The following is a 15,212-nucleotide window of genomic DNA, read 5'->3' as shown; positions in this document are numbered from 1 at the left end:
TCACCCCCTCAGCTTTCTGTTTTCAAGAGAAAAGAGACCCAGTCTATCAATCCTTTCCTGATATGTATACCCTCGCATATCTGTATCATCCTTATAAATCTTCTCTGCACTCTCTTCAGTGCCCCTATATCCTTATTGTAATATTAGCGAGAAGTTCATGTAGTACTCTAAGCATGGTCTAAGCAAAATTCGATGCAGATTTAGCATAACATCCCCACTTTTCAATTGTATCCTCTAGAAATAAAGCCCACTGCTGGGTTTGCTTTTTTTAATGGCCTTATTGATCTATGGCACAACTTTCAGTGATTACGTATTTGTATTCAGAGATCCTTTTGTTCCTCTATTCCACCTAGCGTTGCACCTTCTAAGTAATAAATAACTCCCTATTCTTCTTACCAAAACGTACTACCTCACATTTATCTATGTTGAACTTCATTTGCCAACTATTTGCCAATTCTGCAAGTTTATTTATGTCCTGTAATTTGTTGAAGTCCTCCTCAGTATTGACTATACCCCCAATTTGATGTCATCCGCAAACTTAGAAATTGTGTTTTCGATTCCAAAGTTCAAATCATTAATGTAAATTGTGAACAGCAGTGGTCCCAGCACTGATCCTTGTAGAACACCACTTCCCACCCTCTGCCACTCTGAATAACTACAATTTGGGCCCGCTCTCTGCTTTCTATCCTGAAGCCAATGAGCAATCTTTTGTCAATTGTCCTGACTCCACATTCTCTGATTCTATTTATTAGTCTTGTCTATTATGAGACAACTTAGGAAAGGCCTTTTGAAAATCAACTAAATTACACTTACTGCCAATTAACATTGCTACTCTCTAAATTACTTATTCAAAAAATTGTGATAAGGTTAGTCAAATGAGATTTCCCCTTTGAAATCCATGCTGACTATTCACTATTATATTTTTAATTTCTAGATGTTCTTCTATTCTGTCGGTAGAAATTCCATTACTGGATTTTTCCTGTCACTGATCTTAAGCTGGCTGATCTATAATTCCCTGGGCATGCTCTGTCATCTTCCCAGATATAGGAATATAGTTTGGGTTCCACCACGGTCACTCAGCTCCTGACTTCATTACAGCCTTGGTTCAAACACGGACAAAAGAGCTAAACTCCCGAGGTGAGGTGTGAGTGATTGCCCTTGACATCAAGACTGCATTTGACCGAGTGTGGCATCAAGGAGCCCTAGCAAAGCTGGAGTCAATGGGAATCAGGGGGAAAACTCTCCGCTGGTTGGAGTCATACCTAGTACAAAAGAAGATGGTAGTGGTTGTTGGATGTCAGTCATCTCTGCTCCAAGACATCACTGCAGGAGTTCCTCAGGTCCAACCATCTTCAGCTGCTTCATCAATGACCTTCCTTCCATCATAAGGTCAGAAGTGGGGATGTTCGCCGATGATTACACAATGTTTAGCACCATTTGCGACTCTTCAGATCCTGAAGCAATCCATGTCCAAATGCAGCAAGACCTGGACAATATCCAGTCTGACAACTGGCAAGTAATATTCTTGCCACACGAGTGTCCGGCAATAACCATCTCCAACAAGACAGAATCCAACCATTGCCCCTTGATGTTCAATGGCATTACCATCACTGAAACCCTCACTTATCAACATCCTGGGGGGGTACCATTGACCATAAACTGAACTGGACTAGCCATAAATACTGTGGCTACATGAGCAGGTCAGAGGCTAGGAATAGTGCAACGAGTAACCCACCACCTGACTCCCCAAAGCCTGTCCACCATCTACAAGGCACAAGTCAGAAATGTGATGGAATACTCTCCACTTGCCTGGTAAGTGCAGCTCCCACAACACTCAAGAAGCTTGAGCCCGTTCAGGACAAAGCAGCCCACTTGATTGGCAACACATCCACAAACATTCACTCCCTCCACCACCGATGCACAGTAGCAGCAATGTGTACCATCTACAAGATGCACTGCAGGAATTCACCAGGGCTCCTTAGACAGTACCTTCCAAACCCACAACCGCTACCACCTAGAAGGACAAGGGCAGCAACTAGATGAGAACACCATCACCTGGAAGTTCCCCTCCAAGTCACCATCCTGATTTGGAAATATATCACCGTTCCTTCAATGTTGCTAGGTCGAAATCCTGGAACTCCCTAATAGCACTGTGGGTGTACCTACACCACATGGGCTGCAGAGATTCAAGAAGGCAGCTCACCACCACCACCTCAAGGGTAACTAGGGATGGGCAATAAATGCTGGCCCAGCCAGCGAAGCCCACAACCTGTGAATGAATTTTTAAAAAAATTATATTAGCCATTTGCCAGTCCTCTGGCACTACACGTTTTCCAATAAATATTAAATATGTGTAGTAACACTTTCGTTTTCTCTTTCCTAGATTCTTTTAAAATATGTGGATGCTTTTAGTTTTAGTTTATTCAATATATTCTGCCATCTCTACTGTCATCTGTGGTATTATCTTGTCTAGCCCTTAATGGTCCTATTCCCATCACAGCCAGCCTTTTTTATTGATTTGCTGTAACATATTTTACTATTTTATTTAATGTTCCTTGATCATTTCATTTCATAGTTCTTCTTTACCTTCCTAATTGTTTTTTTTGACTTCCTAATCTTTCATATTTTGTTATCCTGCACTTCTGCTGTTTACATACTTAAGGTATGCTTTTCCTAACTGTCAATTGTTCCCTTATGTCTTTATTCACCCACAGAGTCCCAATAATATTTAGTTTTGTTCTTTCCTTTTCATGGAATATATTTTTCTTGCACTTTGTTGAACACTTTTAAATGTGCCCCATTGTTTTACATTGCAAATGCACACATATGCAAAAGACATAGCTATCTAGCTCAGGTCAGAAGTGGTACTCTATTGTTAGTCCATCAAGTTCCACTATTCTGTGGGCGGATGTATTTAAGAACATAAGATATAGGAGCAGAAGTAGGCCTTACACCCCCTCGAGCCTGCTCCACCATTCACTAAGATTATGGCTGATCTGATTGTGACCTTAACTCCACTTTCGTGCCTGCTCCTTTGCCGTAACCCTTGACTCCCTTGTCGATCAAAATCTGTCTAACTTGGCCTTGAATATATTCAATGACCCAGCCCCCACTGATTTTTGTCATGTAGTTATATTGATATAAAGGCATCAATCGCTTATTAGGGACACATTGAGGGTTCATTTATTTAGACTAGGCACATGGGAACATTTATACAAAGGTAGAAAGCTTGAAGACAGCAGTGGAGCTGTATGTGTTCTGTTCAAAAGCTAAAGTGAAACTAAGATTGGATCGCATAACACACTTCCCTTCTAGAGATGTCATGCTGCTATCCCTTAAAGGCACATTACAACATCCCCACTCCCAAAGAAGTGTAACTATTTACAATATATGTTCATGTTTAGCAACCATTACATAAGTGAGTCTCTAAAGCAGAAAGGTAATCTGCTGGTACGCCCAGATCGTGTGATGGTAACTTTGTCTGGATATTTTTTAATTGCTCACAGTGATCTGTGGGATAGTCATTCTTGGTTAGTTGTTCCTGGTTCCATTCAGAATCTAGTCCTTAATGCAATTGGACTGCACTGTGGTTGAGGAGCTGGAATGGATCGGATTTGTCCTGAGTTAAGCCTCACCTTTGTGTGTAATGACTTCATAGAAACTTGGTTCTCATCAAATCCTTGTCACCTCAGCTGGGTTGTCATGTATCTTCTGTGGGATCCTGGATGAGCTTGTGGCCCAACCGTAAACTTAGCAGTTCTGTACCTGCATTTTTAATGTGCACGTTGGTCATCTTTTCATGCAGTTTTAAAAATTCTTCTCTCATTTCTGAGAGAGTAGGCTCGGTAAGAGTAGGTAGATTGGTACACATTGGTCTGCCAAACATGAGCTCTGCCTCTGATGAAATAGTTGCACTTAAAGATGTCGCTCAGATGTAACATTGCAGACCTTACTTGGTCTGTCTAAGTTTGAGAATTAGGGATTTCACCATGCCAATCATTTGTTCAGCTAGGCCATTGGATCTAGGGTAATGAGGAAAATAAAGTAATGTGATCAATATTCCACTTCTCACATATATCATGAAATGACTTACCAATAAATTGCGGACCGTTATCCGTAATGATTTCTCTAGGCACACCAAATAAACTGAAAATAACACTTGGAGTGTGCGCGACAGTTGTGCTTATTGTCGAATGGGGTATTTGGTAAAGTAGTTGATGATGACAATGAAGTGAGTGCCACGGGCATGAAAGAGGTCAGTTGCAATTTTGGATCAAGGATGGGTAGGAACTTCACATGGAACCAGTGGTTCTTTGTGCTAACTTCGCACATGTTCTTGACATGTTTCGCACTTCTTGACGACGGCTACTTCAATGTCATTGTTCATATCCGGCCAATCGGCTGTCTCGCTTGCGAGTCTCCTCGTCTGATCTATGTATGTCCTTGTGAAGTTGTTCAATAATATACGGTTGCAATGTTCCTGTATAATGACCTGCCTGCCTTTAAAAATGACTCTCCAGGAGATGCCTAGTTCACAGAATCACACAGTGCAGAAGAGGCCCTTCGGCCCATCGAGTCTGCACCGACACGTGAGAAACACCTGACCTACCTACCTAATCCCAATTACCAGCACTTGACCCATAGCCTTGAATGTTATGACGTGCCAAGTGCTCATCCAGGTACTTTTTAAAAGATGTGAGGCAACCCGTCTCCACCACCCTCCCAGGCAGCGCATTCCAGACTGTCACCACCCTCTGGGTAAAAAAGTTTTTCCTCACATCTCCGCTAAACCTCCTGCCCCTCACCTTGAACTTATGCCCCCTCGTGACTGACCCTTCAACTAAGGGGAACAGGTGCTCCCTATCCACCCTGTCCATGCCCCTCATGACCTTGTACACCTCGATCAGGTCGCCCCTCAGTCTTCTCTGCTCTAACGAAAACAACCCAAGTCCATCTAACCTCTCTTCATAACTTAAATGTTTCATCCCAGGCAACATCCTGGTGAACCTCCTTTGCACCCCCTCCAGTGCAATCACATCCTTCCTATAACGTGGCGACCAGAACTGCACACAGTACTCCAGCTGTGGCCTCACCAAGGTTCTATACAACTCCAACATGACCTCCCTACTTTTGTAATCTATGCCTCGATTGATAAAGGCAAGTGTCCCATATGCCTTTTTCACCACCCCACTAACATGCCCCTCCACCTTCAGAGACCTATGGACACACACGGCAACGTCCCCTTGTTCCTCAGAACTTCCTAGTGTCATGCCGTTCATTCAATACTTCCTTGTCAAATTACTCCTTCCAAAGTGTATCACCTCACACTTTTCAGGGTTAAATTCCACCTGCCACTTATCTGTCCATTTGACAATCCCGCCTATATCTTCCTGTAGCACAAGACACTCAACCTCACTGTTAACCACCTGGTCAATCTTTCTGTCATCTGCAAACTTATTAATCCTACCCCCCACATAGTCATCTATGTTGTTTATATAAATGACAAATAATAGGGGACCGAGCACAGATCCCTGTGGTACACCACTGGACACGGGCTTCCCGTCACTAAAGACATCCTTCTGTCATCACCCTCTGCCTCCTCCAACTAAGCCAATTTTGAATCCACCTTATCAAATTACCCTGTATCCCATGTGCATTTGCCTTCTTTATAAGTCTCCCATGCGGGACCTTGTCAAAGGCTTTGCTGAAATCCATATAAACTACATCAACTGCACTATCCTCATCTACACACCTGGTCACCTCCTCAAAAAATTCAATCAAATTTGTTAGGCATGACCTCCTTCTGAAAAAGCCATGCTGACTATCCCTGATCAAACCTTGCCTCTCCAAGTCGAGATAGATTCTCTCCTTCAGAATTTTCTCCAATAGTTTCCCTACCACTGACGTGAGATTCACTGACCTGTAGTTCCCTGGCTTATCTCTACAACCCTCCTTAAATAGCAGAACCACATTAGCTGTTCTCCAGTCCTCTGGCACCTCCCCCGTGGCCAGAGAGGAATTAAAAATTTGGGTCAGAGCACCTGCGATCTCCTCCCTTGCCTCCCTCAGCAGCCTGGGACACAAATCATCTGGACCTGGAGATTTGTCCACTTTTAAGCCTGCCAACACCTCCAATACCTTGTCACTCCCTATATCAATTTGCTTAAGAACCTCGCAGTCTCTCTCCCCGAGTTTGATACCTTCATCCTCGTTCTCTTGGGTGAAGACGGATGTGAAGTATTCATTCAACACTCTAGCAATGTCCTCGGTCTCCACCCATAGATTGCCCCCTTGGTCCCTTATGGACCCTACTCTTTCCCTGGTTATCCTCTTCCCATTGATATACTTATAGAATATCTTGGGATTTTCCCTACTTTTACCAGCCAGAGCTTTCTCATATCCCCTCTTTGCTCTCCTAATTCCTTTCTTAAGCTCCACCCTGCACTTTCTGTACTCCACTAATGTCTCCGCTGATTTGCTTCCCTTGTACCTGCTAAAAGTCTCGCTTTTCCTTCTCATCGTATCCTGAATATCTCTGGTCATCCCAATAAGGCCAAAATGGTCTCGTATTCATGGACATGCTGAATTGAATCAGGTCATCCTTCACAATGATGGTTTTCTACAGTTTCTGCCGTTTTTTCTTGTAGCTGCTGGAATTTGCATTGCTTGAAATGTGCCAGATCACTTTGGAGAACATTTTCAAGTTCAATGTCAATGAAATCAACTTGTAAATCTAAGGATATATCTGCTGTTTTCACTGGGTTAGGCAGTCTGCTGAGGGTGGAATTTGCACGGTGTGGTAGCGGGTGGGAAAAAGAACATTTTACTCGCCAGCTGCAATACTGGCTTTTCATACCATATCATCCCAATCCCGCCTCATTAATCACGCATTCCTGGGAAACACGCAGTTCTGCTGGTGGCTGCCTCCGATTCGCCTGCCACACTGTCACATCACCGCTTCCCCATGCCAGGCGCACACCTCAGACCTCACAATTCCAGCCCAGGACCTGCTGGACAGGACTTATGGCCCCAAAAGGCAAGAAGACTGCTGCCCCTCGGTTGAGTGATGCATCCCTGGAACACCTTTTGGATGCCGTGGAGGCCCGTGGTGATGTCCTCTGCCCCTGCTCTGGCCGCAGAAGGGACAGCAACATCACCAAGCCGGCTTGGCAGGTGGTGGCAGTTGTGGTCAGCACCATCGCCCTTCAGAAGAGGACAGCCACGCAAGAGGATGAATGATCTCCTCCATTCCACCAGGGCAGTCACTCTTCTCATCACTCCCAACTCACACACTCACAAACCCATCACACACCCACAGGGCCCTCACTCACTGCCAGTTCAAGGGACATCGCCATTCATTCTCTCACACACCGTCACTGTCCTCATCCCGTCCGTGGGACCACTCACCACCCACACAGGCCAGGCATCCTTACCATCTGGCCTGGCAGGCATCCTGCTTACACTCTCTCCATCTCTATTCATGCAGGACAAACTGGCTCACAACAAGAGGGAGAGGTTGCAGACTGGTGGAGGAATGTCTGAAATCAAGGTCCTCACAGACTTTGAAAACAGAGCGATCCAGCTGGCCGGCGAGGATCTGGACCGTTCCTGTGCTGACGGTGAGGTCGGAAGTGCTCTACCAAGTGAGGATCCAGCAGTGCAACGTCCATCAGACAACCATGCTGAGAGTGATGTGTCCTCTTTCACAGGCCACTGTCATGCACTAATTATCTCTCCTTGCTTTCGCAGGCACATCTGAGGAACAGCCAACAGAGTCCATGACCCAGGGCCTCCAATCAAGCCCTGAGGAAACCTCTGAAGAGGAATCTGGAGCCACCCTCCTTGAAGTCCGGTCACTGCGCTCACCCACACCCTCCACCAGCGCAGAGACACACACCTCAGTGGGACCTAGCTTTAGAGTAGCCTCAGGATCACAATCTGGTGAGCACATCACACTGTCTGATCCACAGCAGGTGGAGACAGGGACTTCCCAGGACCCCGGCACTCGGAGGACTGCTGGAGGCCAGAACCTTGCTGAGTCCGAGTCAGATGACGAGCCCCCGGACTTGGTCATGTCACAGTTGCTGGAGCTGCAAAGACAAGCTCAGGAACACCAGGAAGGGATGTCCGCTGCATTCTTCAGATTGCAAGGCACGATGGAGGAGTTTGTCCGTCTTCAGGCTGAGGTGATAGCGCCAGCATGCCAACGCACCGAGGTCAACACTGGCAGGACGGTGGCTGCCATGAAAACCTTGGTTCAGGACGTTGGTCCTGCACTGCTGCGCGGGCTTAACTCCGTTGCTGACGCCATAGTTAGTCTCACCCCCGTGAGAGGGCTGGGGCAGCCTGATCTCACTGCAACTTCTGCTTCTCCTTCTCCTCAAGGAGTCAGCCAGGGGCCCCTGGGCACCCATAGGGAGGAGGATCAGCAGGTGCGATCCACCCAGGTGACTCTGGGAGTTCCCAGCCCATCCGAATCCCCTCTTCCTGTGACTCCAGCAAATCCAGCTCTACAGGCTGAGGAAGGTGCCACTGCCACACAGCAGGACCCTCTAAGCAGGCCGGGCCCTCCAGGTCTCGGTCCTCCAAGGTCATCACAGACAGGGCATAGCAGTCAGCAGGCTTCCTCCACCTCCCCTGTGGATGTCGGAGAGCAACAAGATGTAACTCTTTCAAGTCAGCCAAATAAACTAAATTAACAAAATCAGGGACAAATTAAAAGCAGTGCCTTAAAGGGAAACTACAAAAACAAAAGACAAAATTTGAAGGAGACTTACAAACATCAAACCAAATGTGATTAAAGGGTCGATAAAACACCCCAGTCCCTGCGGCGCCCACCGAGCACAGGAGGCCTCGATGGTGCCGGCAGACACCGCGTGCTTCCTCTCCAGGGACACCCGGCTGCAAACATAGCCGTGGAATAGGGGCAGACATTCGGGTCAGACGACCCCCTCCATCGCCGGCTGCCTGGACCTGTTAATGGCAAACTTGGCCAGGCCCAGGAGCAGGTTCATGAGGATGTCCTCCTCTCTCCCGGCCCCCTTCCGCACCAGGTGCCCATAGATCAGGAGCGTGGGACTGAAGTGCAAACAAAACAACAGTAAAAGGTTTTTTAAATAACTGAAAAGGGGAGTGCAGCCTACAACAACTTACACATGCGTGGTCCACAGACTCCATGAGGCCGCAAAAAACACTGGCATCTTGGGAGTCCATGAACTGTCACATCCTACGGTTGTATGGGACTGCTGCGTGGAACAACCCCCACCCCAGGTCCCCGATGGAAAGCGGGAGGACACCTCCTTAGAGGGCCCCCAACGGGGACCTCCACCGCTGGACGGCAACAAGGCACACCAGGGTGTGTCCGGGCGGCAGGCGAGGGCAAGGAAGTGAAGGGTGTGCAGCAGCAGCCTGTACATGAAACCCCTCCGCACCGAGCTAAAAGGCACAGAGGGCATTTCCACGAGGTGACTCAGCCTACGGGCACCAGCTCCTGAGTAAGGGCTCAGGCCTTGGGACCAATGTGGAATTCCGGCAGGGGTTTGCTCAGGCAGGAGACCACTGCACGCCTGTGCCGCCTCGTGACTGGGTATGCAATCGGGACTGAGCACGACCATTCTAAGCTCATGGATGGCACTGACTATATTGGCCAGATATCCACCGGCGGGCGATGTGCCAACTTCTGTAGAATCATCCAGCCAACTCCTCCGCCATCCAGCACGTCCCCAACTCTAGTTACCTCAGCTGCTAAAGCCCTCAGCCTCCACCAGCCACCTGAATCGGTGGAGGTGTGGATTCCTGAGCAATGGCTCTCAGACGATAGCCACTACTCCTGATGGTGGAGAGTGTGGTGCGAGGTGACCATGCTGCAGACTTTGATCAGGTCCTGGTAAAAGATGGGCAACGCTTATAAGGAGCTGCAAAGGCCCCCCAGGTCTACAAACAGGAGCTGCACGTCATAGTTCAGGCCATGCACCTGGTGGAAGAAATACATTGTCAAGGCACACCATCTCGAAGGAAGCTCTATGTAAAGTTATTGCTGCCACCTGGGTGCATAACTCTTTTGGTTACAAAACAGATAAACGAAGCCAAGGGACAAATGAAAAGGCAGCCTCTTAATGAGAAACTGCAAAAACAAAGGACAAAATTTAAAGGAAATTTACAAACATTAAATCAAAACATGATTAAAGGGGTCAATAAAACGCCCCAGTCCCCACAGTGCCCACTGAGCACAGAAGGCCTTGATGGTGCCAAGGGGCACCGCGTGCTCCCTCTCCAGGGACACACAGCTGCGAATGTTGCCATGGAAGAAGGACAGACAGTCGGGTCAGGCGACCCTCTCGATCGCCCGCTGCCTGGACCTGTTAATGGCCAACTTGTCCAGGCCCAGGAGCAGGTTCACGAGGAAATCCTCTTCTCTCCCGGCCCCCCTCCGCACCAGGTGCCCGTAGATCAGGAGTGTGGGACTGAAGTGCAAACAAAACAACAGTAAAACGTTTTTCAAATAACTATGACACCCTAAATACATGTGGTCCACGGACTCCACAAGGCCGCAAAAGGCGCAGGTATCTTGGGAGTCCGTGAACCGACACATCCTCCGGTTAAATGGGACTGCTGCATTCAACACCCTCCACCCCAGGTCCCCGATGGAAAGGGGGAGGACACCTCCTTAGAGAGCCCCCCACTGGGGACCTCTACTGCTGGACGACAACATGGCATGCCAGGGCATGTCCGGGCAGCGGCTGAGAGTAAGGAGGTGAAGGGTGTGCAGCAGCAGCCCATATAGGAAACACCTCCACACCGAGCTAAAAGGCACAGAGGGCATTTCCACAAGGTGACTCAGGTTGCAGGGCTCTGGCTCCCAAGGGAGGGCTCAGGCCTTGGGACCAATGTGGAATTCCAGCAGAGCAGGGGTTTGCTCAGACAGGAGACCACTGCACACCTGCACCGTCTTGAGACCGGGTACGCAATCAGGACCTAAGGTCATTGGTATTGGCCGCAAGCTGGACATCCACCGACTGCAAGCTGGACGTCCACTGTGGAAGTATCCAGCCCACTCCTCCGCCACCCAGCACGTCCCCGATCCTGGTCACCCCGGTAGCCACAGCCCTCCTCCACCAGCCACCAACATTGGCAGAGGTGCGGATTCCTGAGCAGCGGCTCTCTGACGATAGCTGCTACTCCTGACGGTGGAGAGCTGTGGCACAAGGTGACCATGTTCCAGGCTTTGATCAGGTCCTGGTAAAAGACGGGCAGCGCCTGTAAAGAGCTGCTGACGGACCCCGTGTCTTTTTTCCAGCGAGTAGAAGAAGGGGAGCCACGGTCCAGGCCCTTGAGGAACGGGATCTGCGACTTCACGAACGCACCCCGGGACCCGACAAGTTGCAGGTCCCGCAGCGCGCCCTTCTTCACAGTGTACACCAGCCGCAGGGCTGGGTCCGCGTCGGGCTGACGGAGACGTGCCTCCAGGTCGAGCACCTCCTCCTCCAACTCCTCGACCCTGGATTTCCGCCTCTTTGTCGACCCCTTCGCGTACTCCTGACAGAAGACGTGAACGTGAGACTTGCCCATGTCCTACCATAGCCTCAAGGGGGGGAAGCCTCCCCACTTCCTTCTCCAGCCGGTCCACAAACGACGGAACGAGTCCAGGAACCGCTCGTCCTCCAGCAGCAGGTTGTTAAAGGACCAGTACGCGGACCCTGTCCGAGCACAGAACGGAGCGAGTTCCGCCCACACCAGATGGGGTCCGAGCACGCCTTGGAAACGTAAAGGCGGTTAAGTCGGGTCCCTCCCACTCCAGGTGACACTAAAGTGAAAACGCTGGAGTCAGGATGGAGATTTCACCTGACGTCCACAAAGTCGAAGGACCCGACCAGGTCCCTCAACTTACTCACACCAAGTGTGCGGTACTGGGTACCGTGATGGTCCCAGGCCCCGAGGGTGCAGTTGAAATCCCGCCCAAGGATGATGCACTCGCCCGTGTCGATGGAGCCCAGATGAGTGGACACTTCCTCAAAGAAGCTCGCTTGCTGCTGTGCGCCCACACACTCACAAAGTGAAGCACAGCGTCCCCCAGGCGCACAGTCAGGTGCAGCAACTGGCCTGGCACTGGCTCCTTGACCCCCAATATCACCGGCTGAAAACACGGGGCCAACAAGATAACCACCCCGCCAGAATTGGAGGCTGGGTGACTGATGTAGAACCCACCTCGCCACTCCAGGAGTCACGTAGCTTTGTCTCCCAGAAGGGTCTGGGTTTCCTGCAGGTAACACACTGAAGGTTGAGAAGTTCTGGAACCTGCGCTGTGCATCCCTGCTGCCATTGATGTTGAGGTTAGCTATGGTTATTTTCATTGTCAGAAGTGTTTAAACCCTCACCTCACCTCAGATAGTGAAATGAGAGGACTTTTTTAAGCCTTCCTCTCCTTCAGGAGCCCAGCAAGAAACTTGTGGACCCTCTGCTGGGCATTCCAGTCCAACTCGGTGGCTTTTCGGGCCTCACAGGTGGACCAGAACACCAGTGGATAAGAATGCCACCGGTCCAAGGCTGACTGGACCCTATCTCGACGACCGCGCTTACTTGCCAAAAGTCCTGGAGCTCCCCAATGGGGATGGCGGGTAGAAGCGGTGGTAAGTCGACAGCAGGCACCAGAGCCCTCATCACCTCACCTGGCTCCAACAACTCAAGGTTGTTGGCAGTGCTTGCTATCGACACTACCTCCTCATCCGGGTCATCGCCTCTGGCATCCGACCCCTCCCCCGCATTGAGTGCAGGGGCTGATTCAGAGCTGCCAGCCATCTCTACCTCTGCCTCAATCCCAACAAGGCCAGGTGGGTCCTCTGTGGTGCTGGACCACAGGGCGGTGGCAGCTCAGAACCCCGCTCCCTCCCAGGCGCCGGGTCCTCTGGTGAGTCCAGAGAAAGCTCTGGGCCCAGGATGGAGGCGCCCGGCGCTAAAGGTTGGGATGGAGTAGGGAGGCCTTCCTTGCAGCCACCACCCAGTGACCCATGATTTGGCGCAGTCAAGGGGGGGTGCTGCAGTCCCCTGGCAGGCCAGATGGCATCTTGGGGATACAAGATGGGTCGGGGTGGGGCACCACAGCAAGGGTGATACCCTCACTGATTCCCGGGGGCCCCTGCTCAGGGGGCCGCAGTGATATCTTGGGGCTTTCAGCCTCCCCTGGAGGGCAGCATGAGGACTGGCGTGGCGGAGATGCCACCCCTCTCCCAACAGGAGGGGAGACACCTCCGACTTCATCACCCCTCTGACAGGTGATGCCTCTTCCAGGAAAGGCTGGGGAGACCTCCATCGCTGCGGAGACCTCCATCACCTCATCCACCCCTCCTGGACTTACTGCCCCCAGGGGCTCTGCCAGGTTGATCCCTAAAGGGACGACCACCGGCTCAGGGTTGCAGGCCCCATCACTGCCAGGCATGGGAACCCGTGCAGGGATCACACCAGGCCCAGCACTTGGTGCTGAGGCACCTACGGTGCCCAGGAGCACATGCTACATCGCCATGGCCAGGTGATGTCTTCTCCCCCGAGCCGGTGTCTTTGGGGGTCTGGGGATCAGAGTGGGCTTTGGAGGTTTGGGGGACTTGGGGGGGCTGCTCCTGGGTGGATGGCCTTTCTCCGTGCCTTCTTCCAGCGGGGGATCTCTCTCCCCCACCTTGCTAACAGCCGAGGTAACGTTGGCCGCTGGTATCACCTCCCCTTGTGGGGAGGGAGATGGAGCTGTGGTTGGGGGAGGGGTGGCTGTGCCAGCCGCGGCTGCCTGGATGGTATTGGTGGCCTTGGAGGTGGGGCATTTCTTTCTCACAGGCCCCACCTCCTTGCAGGCATGGCACTGGATGCCATCCACCAACCAAAATATATGGTCAGCAGCCTCCTCATAGGTCACATGGAAGGAGTACATGTGGAAGGAGTACACATGCCGAAGGCTAGTGTCCTTCAGGCCACCCCTTACCTCACTTCCCCCAGATTACAAAGGTGGGGGAGGAGGAGCTCACCCAGGATGTTGGATACCATCAATCGCTGGGTGGTGGCCTCCAGGGGGTCCATAGCCAGGAACCCAGCATGAGCCCCTTCTTGAGGGTGAGGTGCACCGTCCGCTCAGCCTTCAAAAAGAACGCGGCATTACCGCACATTTTCGACTATGGTTGAGGGGCCGCGGACCCCGGTCAAAGCCTTGATGCAAGCCTCGATAGTCATGGTGGGGTGGGAGTAGCACTTCAGCTCAAGCTGCCTGGTCAGCAATTGAAATGGCGACAGGGCTGTGGGAGATGTAGGTGCTGAAGAGGCCATAGAGCCTGCAGGAGCAGGCCCCGCCACCAGCGAAGATGTCATCGCCATCGAGGTGTGCTACACCCATCCCGATTCAGGTGAAAAAAAGGAAAGAAAAGTCTGGAGCAAGGTGAGTGGGGGTGCAGGGGAGCAAGAGGAAGAGGGAAAGGGGAAGAGAGAGGGGACAGGCACAGGCAGATGCTTCGATGTTTATTGCGGGGAGTTGTATTTGATGTTTCGCAGCAGGGGCAGGAGTCTGCTCCTGGGCAGCTAGCACTGCCCAGGCACAGCTCAGGAACCGAGATTAAAGATCATAGACGCGGCTGGCTCAGGGCAGCACTAGCTAAGCCAGGCAACGCAAGGGAGGGCAGAATGGGGTGCAGGTCTCTTTCCCCTCAAGGCTCAGTCTCTCACAGCCCTCCCTCCGCAGATCTTCTGTTCCTCCCCCTGCAGAGAACAAGCAGTCGAAATACAGGTTGTAGCAGCCTGCAGGCTCCAGAAATAATAAATAATAATAATAATAATAATATTCACCCACCCCCACCTCCCCCTTCTTCTTCTGGGCAGCAGTCTTCCTCCAAAATGTGGGGTAGAGACGATGCCCAACAAAAGTAGTAGCAGCTCAGCTCCAGAATAGCAGCCACAGTACCAACTGCAGCCACAGCAGCAGCAGCACCAATAATGGTCACAGCAGCAGCAGCACCAACAGCAGCCACGTCAGCAGCAGCACCAGCAGCAGCCACGTCAGCAGCAGCACCAACAGCAGCCACAGCAGCAGCACCAACAACGGTCACAGCAGCAGCACCAACAACAGCCACAGCAGCCCAGCAGCAGCACCAACAATGGCCACAGCAGCAGCAGCACCAACAACAGCCACAGCAGCAACACCAACAATGGCCACAGCAGCAGCAGCACCAACAACAGCAGAAGCT

The sequence above is a fragment of the Cetorhinus maximus genome, chromosome 13, assembly GCF_964194155.1.
Source record: "Cetorhinus maximus chromosome 13, sCetMax3.hap1.1, whole genome shotgun sequence".
NCBI classification, from domain to species: Eukaryota; Metazoa; Chordata; class Chondrichthyes; order Lamniformes; family Cetorhinidae; genus Cetorhinus; species Cetorhinus maximus.
Note: the sequence above shows the minus strand (reverse complement) of the source record.